This window comes from Phoxinus phoxinus (genome assembly GCF_949152265.1).
Source record: "Phoxinus phoxinus genome assembly, chromosome: 3".
Classification (NCBI taxonomy): domain Eukaryota; kingdom Metazoa; phylum Chordata; class Actinopteri; order Cypriniformes; family Leuciscidae; genus Phoxinus; species Phoxinus phoxinus.
This window is the reverse complement of record NC_136878.1, coordinates 17,046,263-17,065,834: the sequence shown is the minus strand read 5'-3', so window position 1 is coordinate 17,065,834 and position 19,572 is coordinate 17,046,263.

Genomic DNA, 19,572 nt, shown 5'->3' with positions numbered 1-19,572 from the left:
ACCTCACTGCTGAGAAAAATGAGAGGGGGGGGGGGGGAACAGAATCCGACGGCAAAAAACTAGCTGTCGGAATCCGTTCCCCCACCCTCAATATGAGAGGTTTTGATGAAGTGGCTTAAAAAAAGGCTGATTCAATTTTTTTGTGGATGGAGCTTAACTGCCATCAGTTTAAAGAATATCTTTTGCCTTTTAACCATGATAGGAAAGTATGAAAAAAATAAAAAAACGATGACCCGGGACCTGTCGTCAAAATCCCAAAAGTATGAAAAAAAAAAAAAAAAAACAATGACCCGGGACTTGAACTCTGGTCATCAAATTCCCAAAGTGTTAAACGTCAGTGCTTAGACCACTAGGCTATAGAGGACAAGTGCAAAAAAAAGTTTGTTGAGTATTTGAACCTCACTTTTAAGAAAAATGAGAGGGGGGGGAACAGAATCCGAGGGCAAAAAACTAGCTGTCGGAATCCGTTCCCCCACCCTCAATATGAGAGGTTTTGATGAAGTGGCTTAAAAAAAGGCTGATTCAATTTTTTTGTGGATGGAGCTTAACTGCCATCAGTTTAAAGAATATCTTTTGCCTTTTAACCATGATAGGAAAGTATGAAAAAAAACCCGAAAAAAAAAAAACGATGACCCGGGACCTGTCGTCAAAATCCCAAAAGTATGAAAAAAAAAAAAAAAAAAACGATGACCCGGGACTTGAACTCTGGTCGTCAAAATCCCAAAAGTGTTAATGTCAGTGCTTAGACCACTAGGCTATAGGGGACAAGTGAAAAAAAAAATTTGTTGAGTATTTGAACCTCACTGCTGAGAAAAATGAGAGGGGGGGGGAACAGAATCCGACGGCAAAAAACTAGCTGTCGGAATCCGTTCCCCCACCCTCAATATGAGAGGTTTTGATAAAGTGGCTTAAAAAAAGGCTGATTCAATTTTTTTGTGGATGGAGCTTAACTGCCATCAGTTTAAAGAATATCTTTTGCCTTTTAACCATGATAGGAAAGTATGAAAAAAAAACAAAAAAAAAAAACGATGACCCGGGACCTGTCATCAAAATCCCAAAAGTATGAAAAAAAAAAAAAAAAAAACGATGACCCAGGACTTGAACTCTGGTTGTCAAATTCCCAAAGTGTTCATTGTCAGTGCTTAGACCACTAGGCTATAGGGGACAAGTGCAAAGCAAAAGTTTGTTGAGTATTTGAACCTCACTTTTAGGAAAAATGAGAGGGGGGGGGGGGGGAACAGAATCCGACGGCAAAAAACTAGCTGTCGGAATCCGTTCCCCCACCCTCAATATGAGAGGTTTTGATGAAGTGGCTTAAAAAAAGGCTGATTCAATTTTTTTGTGGATGGAGCTTAACTGCCATCAGTTTAAAGAATATCTTTTGCCTTTTAACCATGATAGGAAAGTATGAAAAAAAAAAAAGAAAAAAAAAAAAACGATGACCCGGGACCTGTCGTCAAAATCCTAAAAGTATGAAAAAAAAAAAAAAAACAATGACCCGGGACTTGAACTCTGGTTGTCAAATTCCCAAAGTGTTAAATGTCAGTGCTTAGACCACTAGGCTATAGAGGACAAGTGCAAAACAAAAGTTTGTTGAGTATTTGAACCTCACTTTTAAGAAAAATGAGAGGGGGGGGAACAGAATCCGACGGCAAAAAACTAGCTGTCGGAATCCGTTCCCCCACCCTCAATATGAGAGGTTTTGATGAAGTGGCTTAAAAAAAGGCTGATTCAATTTTTTTGTGGATGGAGCTTAACTGCCATCAGTTTAAAGAATATCTTTTGCCTTTTAACCATGATAGGAAAGTATGAAAAAAATAAAAAAATAAAAAAACGATGACCCGGGACCTGTCGTCAAAATCCCAAAAGTATGAAAAAAAAAAAAAAAAAAAAATGACCCGGGACTTGAACTCTGGTCATCAAATTCCCAAAGTGTTAAACGTCAGTGCTTAGACCACTAGGCTATAGACGACAAGTGCAAAAAAAAGTTTGTTGAGTATTTGAACCTCACTTTTAAGAAAAATGAGAGGGGGGGGAACAGAATCCGAGGGCAAAAAACTAGCTGTCGGAATCCGTTCCCCCACCCTCAATATGAGAGGTTTTGATGAAGTGGCTTAAAAAAAGGCTGATTCAATTTTTTTGTGGATGGAGCTTAACTGCCATCAGTTTAAAGAATATCTTTTGCCTTTTAACCATGATAGGAAAGTATGAAAAAAAAACCGAAAAAAAAAAACGATGACCCGGGACCTGTCGTCAAAATCCCAAAAGTATGAAAAAAAAAAAAAAAAAAAACGATGACCCGGGACTTGAACTCTGGTCGTCAAAATCCCAAAAGTGTTAATGTCAGTGCTTAGACCACTAGGCTATAGGGGACAAGTGAAAAAAAAAATTTGTTGAGTATTTGAACCTCACTGCTGAGAAAAATGAGAGGGGGGGGGAACAGAATCCGACGGCAAAAAACTAGCTGTCGGAATCCGTTCCCCCACCCTCAATATGAGAGGTTTTGATAAAGTGGCTTAAAAAAAGGCTGATTCAATTTTTTTGTGGATGGAGCTTAACTGCCATCAGTTTAAAGAATATCTTTTGCCTTTTAACCATGATAGGAAAGTATGAAAAAAAAAAAAAAAAAAAAAACGATGACCCGGGACCTGTCATCAAAATCCCAAAAGTATGAAAAAAAAAAAAAAAAAAACGATGACCCAGGACTTGAACTCTGGTTGTCAAATTCCCAAAGTGTTCATTGTCAGTGCTTAGACCACTAGGCTATAGGGGACAAGTGCAAAGCAAAAGTTTGTTGAGTATTTGAACCTCACTTTTAGGAAAAATGAGAGGGGGGGGGGGGGGAACAGAATCCGACGGCAAAAAACTAGCTGTCGGAATCCGTTCCCCCACCCTCAATATGAGAGGTTTTGATGAAGTGGCTTAAAAAAAGGCTGATTCAATTTTTTTGTGGATGGAGCTTAACTGCCATCAGTTTAAAGAATATCTTTTGCCTTTTAACCATGATAGGAAAGTATGAAAAAAAAAAAAAAAAAAAAAAAACGATGACCCGGGACCTGTCGTCAAAATCCCAAAAGTATGAAAAAAAAAAAAAAAAAAAACGATGACCCGGGACTTGAACTCTGGTCGTCAAAATCCCAAAAGTGTTAAATGTCATTGCTTAGACCACTAGGCTATAGAGGACAAGTGCTAAAAAAAAGTTTGTTGAGTATTTGAACCTCACTGCTGAGAAAAATGAGAGGGGGGGGGGGGAACAGAATCCGACGGCAAAAAACTAGCTGTCGGAATCCGTTCCCCCACCCTCAATATGAGAGGTTTTGATGAAGTGGCTTAAAAAAAGGCTGATTCAATTTTTTTGTGGATGGAGCTTAACTGCCATCAGTTTAAAGAATATCTTTTGCCTTTTAACCATGATAGGAAAGTATGAAAAAAATAAAAAAATAAAAAAACGATGACCCGGGACCTGTCGTCAAAATCCCAAAAGTATGAAAAAAAAAAAAAAAAAACAATGACCCGGGACTTGAACTCTGGTCATCAAATTCCCAAAGTGTTAAACGTCAGTGCTTAGACCACTAGGCTATAGAGGACAAGTGCAAAAAAAAGTTTGTTGAGTATTTGAACCTCACTTTTAAGAAAAATGAGAGGGGGGGGAACAGAATCCGAGGGCAAAAAACTAGCTGTCGGAATCCGTTCCCCCACCCTCAATATGAGAGGTTTTGATGAAGTGGCTTAAAAAAAGGCTGATTCAATTTTTTTGTGGATGGAGCTTAACTGCCATCAGTTTAAAGAATATCTTTTGCCTTTTAACCATGATAGGAAAGTATGAAAAAAAAACCGAAAAAAAAAAAACGATGACCCGGGACCTGTCGTCAAAATCCCAAAAGTATGAAAAAAAAAAAAAAAAAAACGATGACCCGGGACTTGAACTCTGGTCGTCAAAATCCCAAAAGTGTTAATGTCAGTGCTTAGACCACTAGGCTATAGGGGACAAGTGAAAAAAAAAATTTGTTGAGTATTTGAACCTCACTGCTGAGAAAAATGAGAGGGGGGGGGAACAGAATCCGACGGCAAAAAACTAGCTGTCGGAATCCGTTCCCCCACCCTCAATATGAGAGGTTTTGATAAAGTGGCTTAAAAAAAGGCTGATTCAATTTTTTTGTGGATGGAGCTTAACTGCCATCAGTTTAAAGAATATCTTTTGCCTTTTAACCATGATAGGAAAGTATGAAAAAAAAAAACAAAAAAAAAAACGATGACCCGGGACCTGTCATCAAAATCCCAAAAGTATGAAAAAAAAAAAAAAAAAAACGATGACCCAGGACTTGAACTCTGGTTGTCAAATTCCCAAAGTGTTCATTGTCAGTGCTTAGACCACTAGGCTATAGGGGACAAGTGCAAAGCAAAAGTTTGTTGAGTATTTGAACCTCACTTTTAGGAAAAATGAGAGGGGGGGGGGGGGGGAACAGAATCCGACGGCAAAAAACTAGCTGTCGGAATCCGTTCCCCCACCCTCAATATGAGAGGTTTTGATGAAGTGGCTTAAAAAAAGGCTGATTCAATTTTTTTGTGGATGGAGCTTAACTGCCATCAGTTTAAAGAATATCTTTTGCCTTTTAACCATGATAGGAAAGTATGAAAAAAAAAAAGAAAAAAAAAAAAGATGACCCGGGACCTGTCGTCAAAATCCCAAAAGTATGAAAAAAAAAAAAAAAAAAAACGATGACCCGGGACTTGAACTCTGGTCGTCAAAATCCCAAAAGTGTTAAATGTCATTGCTTAGACCACTAGGCTATAGAGGACAAGTGCTAAACAAAAGTTTGTTGAGTATTTGAACCTCACTGCTGAGAAAAATGAGAGGGGGGGGGGGGGGGGAACAGAATCCGACGGCAAAAAACTAGCTGTCGGAATCCGTTCCCCCACCCTCAATATGAGAGGTTTTGATGAAGTGGCTTAAAAAAAGGCTGATTCAATTTTTTTGTGGATGGAGCTTAACTGCCATCAGTTTAAAGAATATCTTTTGCCTTTTAACCATGATAGGAAAGTATGAAAAAAAAAACGAAAAAAAAAAAACGATGACCCGGGACCTGTCGTCAAAATCCCAAAAGTATGAAAAAAAAAAAAAAAAAACAATGACCCGGGACTTGAACTCTGGTCATCAAATTCCCAAAGTGTTAAACGTCAGTGCTTAGACCACTAGGCTATAGAGGACAAGTGCAAAAAAAAGTTTGTTGAGTATTTGAACCTCACTTTTAAGAAAAATGAGAGGGGGGGGGAACAGAATCCGAGGGCAAAAAACTAGCTGTCGGAATCCGTTCCCCCACCCTCAATATGAGAGGTTTTGATGAAGTGGCTTAAAAAAAGGCTGATTCAATTTTTTTGTGGATGGAGCTTAACTGCCATCAGTTTAAAGAATATCTTTTGCCTTTTAACCATGATAGGAAAGTATGAAAAAAAAACCGAAAAAAAAAAAACGATGACCCGGGACCTGTCGTCAAAATCCCAAAAGTATGAAAAAAAAAAAAAAAAAAACGATGACCCGGGACTTGAACTCTGGTCATCAAAATCCCAAAAGTGTTAATGTCAGTGCTTAGACCACTAGGTTATAGGGGACAAGTGAAAAAAAAAATTTGTTGAGTATTTGAACCTCACTGCTGAGAAAAATGAGAGGGGGGGGGAACAGAATCCGACGGCAAAAAACTAGCTGTCGGAATCCGTTCCCCCACCCTCAATATGAGAGGTTTTGATAAAGTGGCTTAAAAAAAGGCTGATTCAATTTTTTTGTGGATGGAGCTTAACTGCCATCAGTTTAAAGAATATCTTTTGCCTTTTAACCATGATAGGAAAGTATGAAAAAAAAAAAAAAAAAAAAAAAACGATGACCCGGGACCTGTCATCAAAATCCCAAAAGTATGAAAAAAAAAAAAAAAAAAACGATGACCCAGGACTTGAACTCTGGTTGTCAAATTCCCAAAGTGTTCATTGTCAGTGCTTAGACCACTAGGCTATAGGGGACAAGTGCAAAGCAAAAGTTTGTTGAGTATTTGAACCTCACTTTTAGGAAAAATGAGAGGGGGGGGGGGGGGGGAACAGAATCCGACGGCAAAAAACTAGCTGTCGGAATCCGTTCCCCCACCCTCAATATGAGAGGTTTTGATGAAGTGGCTTAAAAAAAGGCTGATTCAATTTTTTTGTGGATGGAGCTTAACTGCCATCAGTTTAAAGAATATCTTTTGCCTTTTAACCATGATAGGAAAGTATGAAAAAAGAAAAAGAAAAAAAAAAACGATGACCCGGGACCTGTCGTCAAAATCCCAAAAGTATGAAAAAAAAAAAAAAAAAAAAAACGATGACCCGGGACTTGAACTCTGGTCGTCAAAATCCCAAAAGTGTTAAATGTCATTGCTTAGACCACTAGGCTATAGAGGACAAGTGCTAAACAAAAGTTTGTTGAGTATTTGAACCTCACTGCTGAGAAAAATGAGAGGGGGGGGGGGGGGGGGAACAGAATCCGACGGCAAAAAACTAGCTGTCGGAATCCGTTCCCCCACCCTCAATATGAGAGGTTTTGATGAAGTGGCTTAAAAAAAGGCTGATTCAATTTTTTTGTGGATGGAGCTTAACTGCCATCAGTTTAAAGAATATCTTTTGCCCTTTAACCATGATAGGAAAGTATGAAAAAAAAAACGAAAAAAAAAAAACGATGACCCGGGACCTGTCGTCAAAATCCCAAAAGTATGAAAAAAAAAAAAAAAAAAACGATGACCCGGGACTTGAACTCTGGTCGTCAAAATCCCAAAAGTGTTAATGTCAGTGCTTAGACCACTAGGCTATAGGGGACAAGTGAAAAAAAAAATTTGTTGAGTATTTGAACCTCACTGCTGAGAAAAATGAGAGGGGGGGGGAACAGAATCCGACGGCAAAAAACTAGCTGTCGGAATCCGTTCCCCCACCCTCAATATGAGAGGTTTTGATAAAGTGGCTTAAAAAAAGGCTGATTCAATTTTTTTGTGGATGGAGCTTAACTGCCATCAGTTTAAAGAATATCTTTTGCCTTTTAACCATGATAGGAAAGTATGAAAAAAAAAAAAAAAAAAAAAAACGATGACCCGGGACTTGTCATCAAAATCCCAAAAGTATGAAAAAAAAAAAAAAAAAAACGATGACCCAGGACTTGAACTCTGGTTGTCAAATTCCCAAAGTGTTCATTGTCAGTGCTTAGACCACTAGGCTATAGGGGACAAGTGCAAAGCAAAAGTTTGTTGAGTATTTGAACCTCACTTTTAGGAAAAATGAGAGGGGGGGGGGGGGGGGAACAGAATCCGACGGCAAAAAACTAGCTGTCGGAATCCGTTCCCCCACCCTCAATATGAGAGGTTTTGATGAAGTGGCTTAAAAAAAGGCTGATTAAATTTTTTTGTGGATGGAGCTTAACTGCCATCAGTTTAAAGAATATCTTTTGCCTTTTAACCATGATAGGAAAGTATGAAAAAAAAAACGAAAAAAAAAAACGATGACCCGGGACCTGTCGTCAAAATCCCAAAAGTATGAAAAAAAAAAAAAAAAAAAACGATGACCCGGGACTTGAACTCTGGTCGTCAAAATCCCAAAAGTGTTAAATGTCATTGCTTAGACCACTAGGCTATAGAGGACAAGTGCTAAACAAAAGTTTGTTGAGTATTTGAACCTCACTGCTGAGAAAAATGAGAGGGGGGGGGGGGGGGGGAACAGAATCCGACGGCAAAAAACTAGCTGTCGGAATCCGTTCCCCCACCCTCAATATGAGAGGTTTTGATGAAGTGGCTTAAAAAAAGGCTGATTCAATTTTTTTGTGGATGGAGCTTAACTGCCATCAGTTTAAAGAATATCTTTTGCCTTTTAACCATGATAGGAAAGTATGAAAAAAAAAAGAAAAAAAAAAAAAACGATGACCCGGGACCTGTCGTCAAAATCCCAAAAGTATGAAAAAAACAAAAAAAAAACGATGACCCGGGACTTGAACTCTGGTCGTCAAATTCCTAAAGTGTTAATTGTCAGTGCTTAGACCACTAGGCTATAGGGGACAAGTGCAAAGCAAAAGTTTGTTGAGTATTTGAACCTCACTTTTAGGAAAAATGAGAGGGGGGGGGGGGGGAACAGAATCCGACGGCAAAAAACTAGCTGTCGGAATCCGTTCCCCCACCCTCAATATGAGAGGTTTTGATGAAGTGGCTTAAAAAAAGGCTGATTCAATTTTTTTGTGGATGGAGCTTAACTGCCATCAGTTTAAAGAATATCTTTTGCCTTTTAACCATGATAGGAAAGTATGAAAAAAAAAAAGAAAAAAAAAAACGATGACCCGGGACCTGTCGTCAAAATCCCAAAAGTATAAAAAAAAAAAAAAAAAAAACGATGACCCGGGACTTGAACTCTGGTCGTCAAAATCCCAAAAGTGTTAAATGTCATTGCTTAGACCACTAGGCTATAGAGGACAAGTGCTAAACAAAAGTTTGTTGAGTATTTGAACCTCACTGCTGAGAAAAATGAGAGGGGGGGGGGGGGAACAGAATCCGACGGCAAAAAACTAGCTGTCGGAATCCGTTCCCCCACCCTCAATATGAGAGGTTTTGATGAAGTGGCTTAAAAAAAGGCTGATTCAATTTTTTTGTGGATGGAGCTTAACTGCCATCAGTTTAAAGAATATCTTTTGCCTTTTAACCATGATAGGAAAGTATGAAAAAAATAAAAAAACGATGACCCGGGACCTGTCGTCAAAATCCCAAAAGTATGAAAAAAAAAAAAAAAAAACAATGACCCGGGACTTGAACTCTGGTCATCAAATTCCCAAAGTGTTAAACGTCAGTGCTTAGACCACTAGGCTATAGAGGACAAGTGCAAAAAAAAGTTTGTTGAGTATTTGAACCTCACTTTTAAGAAAAATGAGAGGGGGGGGAACAGAATCCGAGGGCAAAAAACTAGCTGTCGGAATCCGTTCCCCCACCCTCAATATGAGAGGTTTTGATGAAGTGGCTTAAAAAAAGGCTGATTCAATTTTTTTGTGGATGGAGCTTAACTGCCATCAGTTTAAAGAATATCTTTTGCCTTTTAACCATGATAGGAAAGTATGAAAAAAAAACCGAAAAAAAAAAAACGATGACCCGGGACCTGTCGTCAAAATCCCAAAAGTATGAAAAAAAAAAAAAAAAAAACGATGACCCGGGGACTTGAACTCTGGTCGTCAAAATCCCAAAAGTGTTAATGTCAGTGCTTAGACCACTAGGCTATAGGGGACAAGTGCAAAACAAAAGTTTGTTGAGTATTTGAACCTCACTGCTGAGAAAAATGAGAGGGGGGGGGAACAGAATCCGACGGCAAAAAACTAGCTGTCGGAATCCGTTCCCCCACCCTCAATATGAGAGGTTTTGATAAAGTGGCTTAAAAAAAGGCTGATTCAATTTTTTTGTGGATGGAGCTTAACTGCCATCAGTTTAAAGAATATCTTTTGCCTTTTAACCATGATAGGAAAGTATGAAAAAAAAAAAAAAAAAAAAAAACGATGACCCGGGACCTGTCATCAAAATCCCAAAAGTATGAAAAAAAAAAAAAAAAAAACGATGACCCAGGACTTGAACTCTGGTTGTCAAATTCCCAAAGTGCTCATTGTCAGTGCTTAGACCACTAGGCTATAGGGGACAAGTGCAAAGCAAAAGTTTGTTGAGTATTTGAACCTCACTTTTAGGAAAAATGAGAGGGGGGGGGGGGGAACAGAATCCGACGGCAAAAAACTAGCTGTCGGAATCCGTTCCCCCACCCTCAATATGAGAGGTTTTGATGAAGTGGCTTAAAAAAAGGCTGATTCAATTTTTTTGTGGATGGAGCTTAACTGCCATCAGTTTAAAGAATATCTTTTGCCTTTTAACCATGATAGGAAAGTATGAAAAAAAAAAAGAAAAAAAAAAACGATGACCCGGGACCTGTCGTCAAAATCCCAAAAGTATGAAAAAAAAAAAAAAAAAAAACGATGACCCGGGACTTGAACTCTGGTCGTCAAAATCCCAAAAGTGTTAAATGTCATTGCTTAGACCACTAGGCTATAGAGGACAAGTGCTAAACAAAAGTTTGTTGAGTATTTGAACCTCACTGCTGAGAAAAATGAGAGGGGGGGGGGGGGGGGGACAGAATCCGACGGCAAAAAACTAGCTGTCGGAATCCGTTCCCCCACCCTCAATATGAGAGGTTTTGATGAAGTGGCTTAAAAAAAGGCTGATTCAATTTTTTTGTGGATGGAGCTTAACTGCCATCAGTTTAAAGAATATCTTTTGCCTTTTAACCATGATAGGAAAGTATGAAAAAAAAAACGAAAAAAAAAAAACGATGACCCGGGACCTGTCGTCAAAATCCCAAAAGTATGAAAAAAAAAAAAAAAAAAACGATGACCCGGGACTTGAACTCTGGTCGTCAAAATCCCAAAAGTGTTAATGTCAGTGCTTAGACCACTAGGCTATAGGGGACAAGTGAAAAAAAAAATTTGTTGAGTATTTGAACCTCACTGCTGAGAAAAATGAGAGGGGGGGGGAACAGAATCCGACGGCAAAAAACTAGCTGTCGGAATCCGTTCCCCCACCCTCAATATGAGAGGTTTTGATAAAGTGGCTTAAAAAAAGGCTGATTCAATTTTTTTGTGGATGGAGCTTAACTGCCATCAGTTTAAAGAATATCTTTTGCCTTTTAACCATGATAGGAAAGTATGAAAAAAAAAAAAAAAAAAAAAAACGATGACCCGGGACTTGTCATCAAAATCCCAAAAGTATGAAAAAAAAAAAAAAAAAAACGATGACCCAGGACTTGAACTCTGGTTGTCAAATTCCCAAAGTGTTCATTGTCAGTGCTTAGACCACTAGGCTATAGGGGACAAGTGCAAAGCAAAAGTTTGTTGAGTATTTGAACCTCACTTTTAGGAAAAATGAGAGGGGGGGGGGGGGGGGAACAGAATCCGACGGCAAAAAACTAGCTGTCGGAATCCGTTCCCCCACCCTCAATATGAGAGGTTTTGATGAAGTGGCTTAAAAAAAGGCTGATTAAATTTTTTTGTGGATGGAGCTTAACTGCCATCAGTTTAAAGAATATCTTTTGCCTTTTAACCATGATAGGAAAGTATGAAAAAAAAAAAGAAAAAAAAAAAAGATGACCCGGGACCTGTCGTCAAAATCCCAAAAGTATGAAAAAAAAAAAAAAAAAAAACGATGACCCGGGACTTGAACTCTGGTCGTCAAAATCCCAAAAGTGTTAAATGTCATTGCTTAGACCACTAGGCTATAGAGCACAAGTGCTAAACAAAAGTTTGTTGAGTATTTGAACCTCACTGCTGAGAAAAATGAGAGGGGGGGGGGGGGGGGAACAGAATCCGACGGCAAAAAACTAGCTGTCGGAATCCGTTCCCCCACCCTCAATATGAGAGGTTTTGATGAAGTGGCTTAAAAAAAGGCTGATTCAATTTTTTTGTGGATGGAGCTTAACTGCCATCAGTTTAAAGAATATCTTTTGCCTTTTAACCATGATAGGAAAGTATGAAAAAAATAAAAAAATAAAAAAACGATGACCCGGGACCTGTCGTCAAAATCCCAAAAGTATGAAAAAAAAAAAAAAAAAACAATGACCCGGGACTTGAACTCTGGTCATCAAATTCCCAAAGTGTTAAACGTCAGTGCTTAGACCACTAGGCTATAGAGGACAAGTGCAAAAAAAAGTTTGTTGAGTATTTGAACCTCACTTTTAAGAAAAATGAGAGGGGGGGGAACAGAATCCGAGGGCAAAAAACTAGCTGTCGGAATCCGTTCCCCCACCCTCAATATGAGAGGTTTTGATGAAGTGGCTTAAAAAAAGGCTGATTCAATTTTTTTGTGGATGGAGCTTAACTGCCATCAGTTTAAAGAATATCTTTTGCCTTTTAACCATGATAGGAAAGTATGAAAAAAAAAACGAAAAAAAAAAAACGATGACCCGGGACCTGTCGTCAAAATCCCAAAAGTATGAAAAAAAAAAAAAAAAAACAATGACCCGGGACTTGAACTCTGGTCATCAAATTCCCAAAGTGTTAAACGTCAGTGCTTAGACCACTAGGCTATAGAGGACAAGTGCAAAAAAAAGTTTGTTGAGTATTTGAACCTCACTTTTAAGAAAAATGAGAGGGGGGGGGAACAGAATCCGAGGGCAAAAAACTAGCTGTCGGAATCCGTTCCCCCACCCTCAATATGAGAGGTTTTGATGAAGTGGCTTAAAAAAAGGCTGATTCAATTTTTTTGTGGATGGAGCTTAACTGCCATCAGTTTAAAGAATATCTTTTGCCTTTTAACCATGATAGGAAAGTATGAAAAAAAAACCGAAAAAAAAAAAACGATGACCCGGGACCTGTCGTCAAAATCCCAAAAGTATGAAAAAAAAAAAAAAAAAAACGATGACCCGGGACTTGAACTCTGGTCATCAAAATCCCAAAAGTGTTAATGTCAGTGCTTAGACCACTAGGTTATAGGGGACAAGTGAAAAAAAAAATTTGTTGAGTATTTGAACCTCACTGCTGAGAAAAATGAGAGGGGGGGGGAACAGAATCCGACGGCAAAAAACTAGCTGTCGGAATCCGTTCCCCCACCCTCAATATGAGAGGTTTTGATAAAGTGGCTTAAAAAAAGGCTGATTCAATTTTTTTGTGGATGGAGCTTAACTGCCATCAGTTTAAAGAATATCTTTTGCCTTTTAACCATGATAGGAAAGTATGAAAAAAAAAAAAAAAAAAAAAAACGATGACCCGGGACCTGTCATCAAAATCCCAAAAGTATGAAAAAAAAAAAAAAAAAAAACGATGACGCAGGACTTGAACTCTGGTTGTCAAATTCCCAAAGTGTTCATTGTCAGTGCTTAGACCACTAGGCTATAGGGGACAAGTGCAAAGCAAAAGTTTGTTGAGTATTTGAACCTCACTTTTAGGAAAAATGAGAGGGGGGGGGGGGGGGGGGAACAGAATCCGACGGCAAAAAACTAGCTGTCGGAATCCGTTCCCCCACCCTCAATATGAGAGGTTTTGATGAAGTGGCTTAAAAAAAGGCTGATTCAATTTTTTTGTGGATGGAGCTTAACTGCCATCAGTTTAAAGAATATCTTTTGCCTTTTAACCATGATAGGAAAGTATGAAAAAAGAAAAAGAAAAAAAAAAACGATGACCCGGGACCTGTCGTCAAAATCCCAAAAGTATGAAAAAAAAAAAAAAAAAAAAAAACGATGACCCGGGACTTGAACTCTGGTCGTCAAAATCCCAAAAGTGTTAAATGTCATTGCTTAGACCACTAGGCTATAGAGGACAAGTGCTAAACAAAAGTTTGTTGAGTATTTGAACCTCACTGCTGAGAAAAATGAGAGGGGGGGGGGGGGGGGAACAGAATCCGACGGCAAAAAACTAGCTGTCGGAATCCGTTCCCCCACCCTCAATATGAGAGGTTTTGATGAAGTGGCTTAAAAAAAGGCTGATTCAATTTTTTTGTGGATGGAGCTTAACTGCCATCAGTTTAAAGAATATCTTTTGCCCTTTAACCATGATAGGAAAGTATGAAAAAAAAAACGAAAAAAAAAAAACGATGACCCGGGACCTGTCGTCAAAATCCCAAAAGTATGAAAAAAAAAAAAAAAAAAACGATGACCCGGGACTTGAACTCTGGTCGTCAAAATCCCAAAAGTGTTAATGTCAGTGCTTAGACCACTAGGCTATAGGGGACAAGTGAAAAAAAAAATTTGTTGAGTATTTGAACCTCACTGCTGAGAAAAATGAGAGGGGGGGGGAACAGAATCCGACGGCAAAAAACTAGCTGTCGGAATCCGTTCCCCCACCCTCAATATGAGAGGTTTTGATAAAGTGGCTTAAAAAAAGGCTGATTCAATTTTTTTGTGGATGGAGCTTAACTGCCATCAGTTTAAAGAATATCTTTTGCCTTTTAACCATGATAGGAAAGTATGAAAAAAAAAAAAAAAAAAAAAAACGATGACCCGGGACTTGTCATCAAAATCCCAAAAGTATGAAAAAAAAAAAAAAAAAAACGATGACCCAGGACTTGAACTCTGGTTGTCAAATTCCCAAAGTGTTCATTGTCAGTGCTTAGACCACTAGGCTATAGGGGACAAGTGCAAAGCAAAAGTTTGTTGAGTATTTGAACCTCACTTTTAGGAAAAATGAGAGGGGGGGGGGGGGGGGGGAACAGAATCCGACGGCAAAAAACTAGCTGTCGGAATCCGTTCCCCCACCCTCAATATGAGAGGTTTTGATGAAGTGGCTTAAAAAAAGGCTGATTAAATTTTTTTGTGGATGGAGCTTAACTGCCATCAGTTTAAAGAATATCTTTTGCCTTTTAACCATGATAGGAAAGTATGAAAAAAAAAACGAAAAAAAAAAACGATGACCCGGGACCTGTCGTCAAAATCCCAAAAGTATGAAAAAAAAAAAAAAAAAAAACGATGACCCGGGACTTGAACTCTGGTCGTCAAAATCCCAAAAGTGTTAAATGTCATTGCTTAGACCACTAGGCTATAGAGGACAAGTGCTAAACAAAAGTTTGTTGAGTATTTGAACCTCACTGCTGAGAAAAATGAGAGGGGGGGGGGGGGGGGGGAACAGAATCCGACGGCAAAAAACTAGCTGTCGGAATCCGTTCCCCCACCCTCAATATGAGAGGTTTTGATGAAGTGGCTTAAAAAAAGGCTGATTCAATTTTTTTGTGGATGGAGCTTAACTGCCATCAGTTTAAAGAATATCTTTTGCCTTTTAACATGATAGGAAAGTATGAAAAAAATAAAAAAATAAAAAAACGATGACCCGGGACCTGTCGTCAAAATCCCAAAAGTATGAAAAAAAAAAAAAAAAACAATGACCCGGGACTTGAACTCTGGTCATCAAATTCCCAAAGTGTTAAACGTCAGTGCTTAGACCACTAGGCTATAGAGGACAAGTGCAAAAAAAAGTTTGTTGAGTATTTGAACCTCACTTTTAAGAAAAATGAGAGGGGGGGAACAGAATCCGAGGGCAAAAAACTAGCTGTCGGAATCCGTTCCCCCACCCTCAATATGAGAGGTTTTGATGAAGTGGCTTAAAAAAAGGCTGATTCAATTTTTTTGTGGATGGAGCTTAACTGCCATCAGTTTAAAGAATATCTTTTGCCTTTTAACCATGATAGGAAAGTATGAAAAAAAAAAAAAAAAAAAAAAAAAAACGATGACCCGGGACCTGTCGTCAAAATCCCAAAAGTATGAAAAAAAAAAAAAAAACGATGACCCGGGACTTGAACTCTGGTCGTCAAATTCCCAAAGTGTTAAATGTCAGTTCTTAGACCACTAGGCTATAGAGGACAAGTGTAAAATAAAAGTTTGTTGAGTATTTGAACCTCACTGCTAAGAAAGATGAGGGTGGGGGGGGGGGGGGACAGAATCCGACGGCAAAAAACTAGCTGTCGGAATCCGTTCCCCCACCCTCAATATGAGAGGTTTTGATGAAGTGGCTTAAAAAAAGGCTGATTCAATTTTTTTGTGGATGGAGCTTAACTGCCATCAGTTTAAAGAATATCTTTTGCCTTTTAACCATGATAGGAAAGTATGAAAAAAAAAAAAAAAAAAAAAAACGATGACCCGGGACCTGTCGTCAAAATCCCAAAAGTATGAAAAAAAAAAAAAAAACGATGACCCGTGACTTGAACTCTGATCGTCAAAATCCCAAAAGTGTTAAATGTCAGTTCTTAGACCACTAGGCTATAGGGGACAAGTGCAAAACAAAAGTTTGTTGAGTATTTGAACCTCACTTTTAAGAAAAATGAGAGGGGGGGGGGGAACAGAATCCGACGGCAAAAAACTAGCTGTCGGAATCCGTTCCCCCACCCTCAATATGAGAGGTTTTGATGAAGTGGCTTAAAAAAAGGCTGATTCAATTTTTTTGTGGATGGAGCTTAACTGCCATCAGTTTAAAGAATATCTTTTGCCTTTTAACCATGATAGGAAAGTATGAAAAAAATAACGAAAAAAAAAAACGATGACCCGGGACCTGTCGTCAAAATCCCAAAAGTATGAAAAAAAAACAAAACAAAACGATGACCCGGGACTTGAACTCTGGCCGTCAAAATCCCAAAAGTGTTAATGTCAGTGCTTAGACCACTAGGCTATAGGGGACAAGTGCAAAACAAAAGTTTGTTGAGTATTTGAACCTCAATGCTGAGAAAAATGAGAGGGGGGGGGGAACAGAATCCGACGGCAAAAAACTAGCTGTCGGAATCCGTTCCCCCACCCTCAATATGAGAGGTTTTGATGAAGTGGCTTAAAAAAAGGCTGATTCAATTTTTTTGTGGATGGAGCTTAACTGCCATCAGTTTAAAGAATATCTTTTGCCTTTTAACCATGATAGGAAAGTATGAAAAAAAAAAAAGAAAAAAAAAAAAACGATGACCCGGGACCTGTCGTCAAAATCCCAAAAGTATGAAAAAAAAAAAAAAATAATGACCCGGGACTTGAACTCTGGTTGTCAAATTCCCAAAGTGTTAAATGTCAGTGCTTAGACCACTAGGCTATAGAGGACAAGTGCAAAACAAAAGTTTGTTGAGTATTTGAACCTCACTTTTAAGAAAAATGAGAGGGGGGGGCGGGGGGGAACAGAATCCGACGGCAAAAAAATAGCTGTCGGAATCCGTTCCCCCACCCTCAATATGAGAGGTTTTGATGAAGTGGCTTAAAAAAAGGCTGATTCCATTTTTTTGTGGATGGAGCTTAACTGCCATCAGTTTAAAGAATATCTTTTGCCTTTTAACCATGATAGGAAAGTATGAAAAAAATAAAAAAATAAAAAAACGATGACCCGGGACCTGTCGTCAAAATCCCAAAAGTATGAAAAAAAAAAAAAAAAACAATGACCCGGGACTTGAACTCTGGTCATCAAATTCCCAAAGTGTTAAACGTCAGTGCTTAGACCACTAGGCTATAGAGGACAAGTGCAAAAAAAAGTTTGTTGAGTATTTGAACCTCACTTTTAAGAAAAATGAGAGGGGGGGGCGGGGGGGAACAGAATCCGACGGCAAAAAAATAGCTGTCGGAATCCGTTCCCCCACCCTCAATATGAGAGGTTTTGATGAAGTGGCTTAAAAAAAGGCTGATTCCATTTTTTTGTGGATGGAGCTTAACTGCCATCAGTTTAAAGAATATCTTTTGCCTTTTAACCATGATAGGAAAGTATGAAAAAAATAAAAAAATAAAAAAACGATGACCCGGGACCTGTCGTCAAAATCCCAAAAGTATGAAAAAAAAGAAAAAAAAAACGATGACCCGGGACTTGAACTCTGGTCGTCAAATTCCCAAAGTGTCAAATGTCAGTGCTTAGACCACTAGGCTATAGAGGACAAGTGTAAAACAAAAGTATGTTGAGTATTTGAACCTCACTGCTAAGAAAGATGAGGGGGGGGGGGGGGGGGGGGGGGGACAGAATCCGACGGCAAAAAACTAGCTGTTGGAATCCGTTCCCCCACCCTCAATATGAGAGGTTTTGATGAAGTGGCTTAAAAAAAGGCTGATTCAATTTTTTTGTGGATGGAGCTTAACTGCCATCAGTTTAAAGAATATATTTTGCCTTTTAACCATGATAGGAAAGTATGAAAAAAAAAAAAGAAAAAAAAAAAAACGATGACCCGGGACCTGTCGTCAAAATCCCAAAAGTATGAAAAAAAAAAAAAAAAAAAAATGACCCGGGACTTGAACTCTGGTCATCAAATTCCCAAAGTGTTAAACGTCAGTGCTTAGACCACTAGGCTATAGAGGACAAGTGCAAAAAAAAGTTTGTTGAGTATTTGAACCTCACTTTTAAGAAAAATGAGAGGGGGGGGAACAGAATCCGAGGGCAAAAAACTAGCTGTCGGAATCCGTTCCCCCACCCTCAATATGAGAGGTTTTGATGAAGTGGCTTAAAAAAAGGCTGATTCAATTTTTTTGTGGATGGAGCTTAACTGCCATCAGTTTAAAGAATATCTTTTGCCTTTTAACCATGATAGGAAAGTATGAAAAAAAAACCGAAAAAAAAAAAACGATGACCCGGGACCTGTCGTCAAAATCCCAAAAGTATGAAAAAAAAAAAAAAAAAAACGATGACCCGGGACTTGAACTCTGGTCGTCAAAATCCCAAAAGTGTTAATGTCAGTGCTTAGACCACTAGGCTATAGGGGACAAGTGAAAAAAAAAATTTGTTGAGTATTTGAACCTCACTGCTGAGAAAAATGAGAGGGGGGGGGAACAGAATCCGACGGCAAAAAACTAGCTGTCGGAATCCGTTCCCCCACCCTCAATATGAGAGGTTTTGATAAAGTGGCTTAAAAAAAGGCTGATTCAATTTTTTTGTGGATGGAGCTTAACTGCCATCAGTTTAAAGAATATCTTTTGCCTTTTAACCATGATAGGAAAGTATGAAAAAAAAAAAAAAAAAAAAAACGATGACCCGGGACCTGTCATCAAAATCCCAAAAGTATGAAAAAAAAAAAAAAAAAAACGATGACCCAGGACTTGAACTCTGGTTGTCAAATTCCCAAAGTGTTCATTGTCAGTGCTTAGACCACTAGGCTATAGGGGACAAGTGCAAAGCAAAAGTTTGTTGAGTATTTGAACCTCACTTTTAGGAAAAATGAGAGGGGGGGGGGGGGAACAGAATCCGACGGCAAAAAACTAGCTGTCGGAATCCGTTCCCCCACCCTCAATATGAGAGGTTTTGATGAAGTGGCTTAAAAAAAGGCTGATTCAATTTTTTTGTGGATGGAGCTTAACTGCCATCAGTTTAAAGAATATCTTTTGCCTTTTAACCATGATAGGAAAGTATGAAAAAAAAAAAAAAAAAAAAAAAACGATGACCCGGGACCTGTCGTCAAAATCCCAAAAGTATGAAAAAAAAAAAAAAAAAAAACGATGACCCGGGACTTGAACTCTGGTCGTCAAAATCCCAAAAGTGTTAAATGTCATTGCTTAGACCACTAGGCTATAGAGGACAAGTGCTAAACAAAAGTTTGTTGAGTATTTGAACCTCACTGCTGAGAAAAATGAGAGGGGGGGGGGGGGACAGAATCCGACGGCAAAAAACTAGCTGTCGGAATCCGTTCCCCCACCCTCAATATGAGAGGTTTTGATGAAGTGGCTTAAAAAAAGGCTGATTCAATTTTTTTGTGGATGGAGCTTAACTGCCATCAGTTTAAAGAATATCTTTTGCCTTTTAACCATGATAGGAAAGTATGAAAAAAATAAAAAAATAAAAAAACGATGACCCGGGACCTGTCGTCAAAATCCCAAAAGTATGAAAAAAAAAAAAAAAAAACAATGACCCGGGACTTGAACTCTGGTCATCAAATTCCCAAAGTGTTAAACGTCAGTGCTTAGACCACTAGGCTATAGAGGACAAGTGCAAAAAAAAGTTTGTTGAGTATTTGAACCTCACTTTTAAGAAAAATGAGAGGGGGGGGAACAGAATCCGAGGGCAAAAAACTAGCTGTCGGAATCCGTTCCCCCACCCTCAATATGAGAGGTTTTGATGAAGTGGCTTAAAAAAAGGCT